Source organism: Tinamus guttatus, unplaced genomic scaffold (genome assembly GCF_059628265.1).
Source record: "Tinamus guttatus ecotype Peru unplaced genomic scaffold, ASM5962826v1 Tinamus_guttatus_pri_ptg000652l, whole genome shotgun sequence".
Taxonomy (NCBI): domain Eukaryota; kingdom Metazoa; phylum Chordata; class Aves; order Tinamiformes; family Tinamidae; genus Tinamus; species Tinamus guttatus.
Window position 1 is genome coordinate 1,291,274 of NW_028289186.1, and position 5,007 is coordinate 1,296,280.

Here is a 5,007-nt window from a genome sequence, read left to right on the forward strand (position 1 = left end):
CTCTTGTTTCGTATTGATTTATTACACTGTTAACTGCAGAGCAGAAAATACTTTCTTCATCGTTATGGAAGACTTCTATATAGACTTCAAACCAGGATTCTGGGATGCTGCGTACTGAGAAGTGCCAATTGGTTGTATAACAACAAGTTTTAGGATTAAGAAACCAGAGGAAATCCAGTCTCTTGAGAATACTTGTGCTTTGTTACCTGTGTTCTCTTTCCTTCCCAGTGTGATTTCTTACCTTTTAAAACAGTGCCAGAAGACATCTAATAAATAATTCATATATAAATCAAAGAGAAGATAATGTAAAATGGGCCTTCCAATATTCCCCTTGAATTATATTTCTAGGTACATATCTTCATGCTATGAAAACTAAATACCTATTAACACTGTGAAGCCTAGAACAACAGGGAGGTAGAGAAAGCTGCACGGGGTATATATGTATGTGTGGCTAACTTATTTATTGCACATATGAATGTCTTCAGGCTCACCTTTGTATTTCAGCCTTCTCGTGCAAATCATTGCAATGAAAAGAGTCCTAGTATTTTATTGCCCTGAAGTGAATACAGAAAGGGATATGTAGTGAATGTAAAGGGATACATAGTTCAGATACCAACTAAATACTGCTTAAATTATTTAAAGCTTCTGATGTTAACTTCCAAAAAGTGCACATCTGAATCCTTTGGGAGGTCTTTTTGCTATTCCTTTAGACATTCAAAATGTGCTTTTACACTTAATTTTCTTGCCAGGTTTATGATCTACCTCTCCTAAGACAGTATGTATGTGAGAGTATGAAGGGAAAGATTTAGAGCTGAATCAGATGCCCTCTTGCTTCTCTCCAGATGGGCAGCAATTGCTGTGATTGTCACTAAGGTCACTGCGACTGTGAGCATTGCCCCTTGTAAATGAAAATGAGACTTCTCATCATTCACATAAGCCTTTAGATTGATTCTTGCAGCTCCTACAATAAACCCCAGAGTAGCAGAACGTGAGCTGGTGGCATAGTGACTCTTTGGAACGAATTGTTGCCTGAAACATCCTGTACCACCCAGAGAATAAACTAAGTTTGTTTTTGTTGTTGTTCCTATCTAAGGTAAGTAGTCGCTACAAGTTTTCACCTATTGACTGTTCAGTGGCCCGTGTGGAAGTTTTAATGCTTTACCATTAAATGTTTCAGGTTCATAGGGGCCTATACTTCTAATTCAGAGGCAACCTATATAGTTCTGGTGAAGGCTAAAGATTAAATGGCCCATGAAATTCAAAGTCCCTTGTCACCCATAGAAGAGATCATTCTAAATAAGGCTTACGGGTCATATGTGGGATAAATTTCTATAGCTATTGAGAATCCTATTATAAGAATAGAGCAATGTCATGTTTAAAGTTATCAGTGTTTTAATAACATAAACAGGCAAAAAAAGGCATGAAGTTGAAAGATTAGAAGCATACAATAAATATGTTAAAATAAATATAATGTATCATTTCTATGCTAGACCCCCTGAATGCTTGGGCAAGGAGGGCAATACATATTATTTGAATTATTTTAAGATCAATTGTTCATTTTTTTTCCTTTTTGATCTCTTGCATCCTAGAGGATTGTGTAGCAGAGCTGACAGCAAAAAGACTGCAAGGCACTGGAAAAAGCAGAAACCAGAAGTGCAGTAAGAACAGTTTCTGGAGGCTTAAGAAATACTGAGTTTTATTCAATCTCTGCCAAAGAAAGTGTCCTTAGTGAGTAAGCATCTTGACCTCACTGTTATTCATCAGTAGAGTTTTCTAAAGCTTAGCTGTTAGTAAAGAGCTTTTAAGATTTGTTAAATCTGCAGAATCATTGTTTTAGGTATAAGAGTAGTAGGAGCACTAAAATGTTGCAAAGTTCCTGCCTTGTTGGGATATTTGCCAAGGCAGCTGATTTTCAAATTCACCATCATTATGGTGTACATCCAACCTTGGGATTAACCTCTTCAAACATTTGAACCAAACTGGACCTATTCTCCTTACACATCTCTGACTGCAGCACTGAATGCTTGTATGCTTGATCTAAATTCTGTCTTAAAGACAAAAAAGCATTTACTCTATTGCTGCATTTTCACTGCCTTTTTGTTGGTGACTAGGCTTGAAAAACTTTTGGCAAGTTTTTCCCTGTTCACAATGACAACAGGAAAATTAGATTTAAGATTTCTTTTAGTCAAAATGTTTTCTCTCAGTTTACTTTCATCTTTCTTCTGCTGTAGATTAGTGTTAAGAATCCTGTCATTGAATCAATTATTTCAATAAGCTCATGCAATATGAACAGCCTCAAACAAAACTGCCCTTTAAATGCATTAGAATGGGCCAAATGCTAATAATAGTGAGATAAGCACAGCACTGACAAGTGTTTGCAGGAGCAGCTGTTTTCTTGCAGGCCCTGGTGTAGCACGACAGGTTTGGCAAAGTGTTTGCATCTTGAAATTTTGCATCCTGTGCATCTGTTAAGTTGTTTAGAGCTACAGTAAATCGGACACTGGATTGCTATGGGTTTTTTTCCATGTCTGCCCTAGGCTTGCTGTATAACTACTGCAGATCACATAGATGATCTGCACTACAGTTTTCCTTGGGTATCCTCTTGCTCCTGATGCTTTTCACTGTTTACAAATGTGAAGTGCTGTATACAGGGAGGAGGCTTGTTATTACTTACTAGCTTGGATATATTGCCTATCACACTGTAGTAGGTGCCCACATAAAGGCAGAAATCACCTACTTTGTCTTCTGAATGTTGCTTCCATTGCTGTTGCAGCTGATTTGCCCAAGGCAGAATTCCTGTGGTATGTTATAAGCAAACTGGCTGGTTTCCTTCGTAGCCTGGAGCAACTCAATTTTGGGGATTATTCTTCTGGAAAAGAGTCCCTTTTTTCTTTTTTTCTTTGAAGCTATAGAACCTGGTTTACTACAAGCTGTCTCGTGTATCAGCATGAAATAGTTATATGTTATTAGCTCTATAGCTTTTTGCTGTCTTGACACTTCTCAGGTTGACTCTCCTTGCTAGTACATGCTAACCTGTAACCAGAGGCCTGTGAAAGTCAGAAAACAAGCTCTTGACTTCTCTTGTTTAACTTCAGTGCAGGTGTAGACTGATACATCTTACCTTTCTTTAGTTTCTCACCTTGAACGATTATTTTTGTCCTTTTTTGATGCAAGTAAAACTGCAGCAATGCCTCCAGGGTCAGAAGATGCCGATCCCATCTGCACCCTTGATGGGAGCAGCTGGAGGCGTTTTTGCAATGCAGAGCAAGCGTTCTGCCCCATGTGCTGCACGTGTCATTGCTGCACAGCACCTGAGCTCTGCAGCCACCACCCCCAGAGAAAAGGCCCTTGACCCACTGCGAGTAGCACAGTTATATAAAATAATAATAATAATAATAAAGTTGGATTTAAATGAGACTGTAAAACACTTAACCTTGTTACATGAAGTTGGTTGGGAGGTTTCTTAAGGTTACATCTGGCTTCAGAGTTGTGAGCCTTACAGTGTTAAGGACTAAGGTTTGTGTTCGAACAGATGTTTAGGAGAGTTCCTCTCCTGTTAGGGTCTTAGTGAAGAGCTGGTTCTCTGTTTTGCTTACTGCTGCATACCACTATTGCGTAGTTACTCTTAATTTCAGCAGACACAAATCTTGACTTACTCAAACATGATCATGAACAATGTAAGTTCAGATCAAAACTTGATATAGAAATATACCAGAAGAACAATGTGGCTCCAAAACCATGCTCTAGCTATTCTATTTGAGGGCTTTGTTTTTGTTTTAAGCTGTCATAATAACTCAAAGTTGCTTTTGTTTCTTGCCCTGAGCCTGTTCCTGTGGAGAAGCTAAATGCATAATTGTGGTGAAAGACTGCTAAGCAATTTAGGACTGAAACAGAAGTAGAGTTTAATCGTGTCTCTTCTGCAAACTGGAGAGGCATATTTAATGCTACTAGAGAGTATGGTACTAGCATGAAGTCTCTGCCTTTGTAATGTGGGATAGGGCTGTGGTGGCTCAGCAGTGTCACTGATGATCTTGGTTTTTGTGCGTACGTTGTTTTTGTTACTGTATGAAAGGATAGGATGGTCCTATGATTTCAGAGAAACGCTGCTACTCCAGAAGACATCTTTGAAAGTTGTTCATTATATCCATATATTTGTCCCATGAGGCTGATAAATGCATGAAGTCATTTGATCATGGAATGAAATAGAAACTTGTGTTGCTGCTGACTATGCACTGTAATCCATTTTCAGCTTTGCTTGTGACCTCCTAATTGAGGGCACTGTGGAAATTGCCCTGAACGTGATTGGAATGGACAGTGGTAGCCAAGCGTTTTCCTTCAGCCTTTTGTCATGTATCTCTTCGAGGGCCTGAAGCAGATTGACGTAGCTCTGATTGCCCGACCACCGCCTGCACTCAGTGCTTGAGGGGTGAGCCTCGTGCCTGGCTACAGCTTGGCCTGCAGTGTTCTCCCACAAGCAAAACAAGTCAACAGCAGAATCCATCATCTATTTTACAATTATTTCTTTAACAGATTCTATGAAATCTCTTTAGGGTGTATGAAGAGAAAGGGGCATGCAGGTGAGGAGCAAATGAATTTCTGTAGGTGGAAGCCTAAGAGGAGGCTTCTCTTTGACTGTTCTCTTCTCATAAGCTTCTTTGAGCCCACAGAAAGATGGTAATTAAACCAGACAGACTTTTAAGCCTCTGACTTGCCTCGCTGGCAGCACCAGGCTTCACAGTCCCCCTCTGAAAGGAGCTGTGCTGCGTGCTGGTTGTGTAGCGTGCTGAGCTGCTTGTACCATATGGGGCAGCAAGAGCCTTTTGTTTTAGCCTGGCCTTGACCTGAGATCACCATCTGCTGAAACTAAATGAGAGGGGTAGACTTCATCATTCTGTAGAGTTTGTGTAGCTTCACGGCCATTTTTACTTTACACACACACACACACACACACACATTGCTCCCACCATCCCCTCTAAAACGTAGCAAAGTCTAGGCGTCAGAGGATCA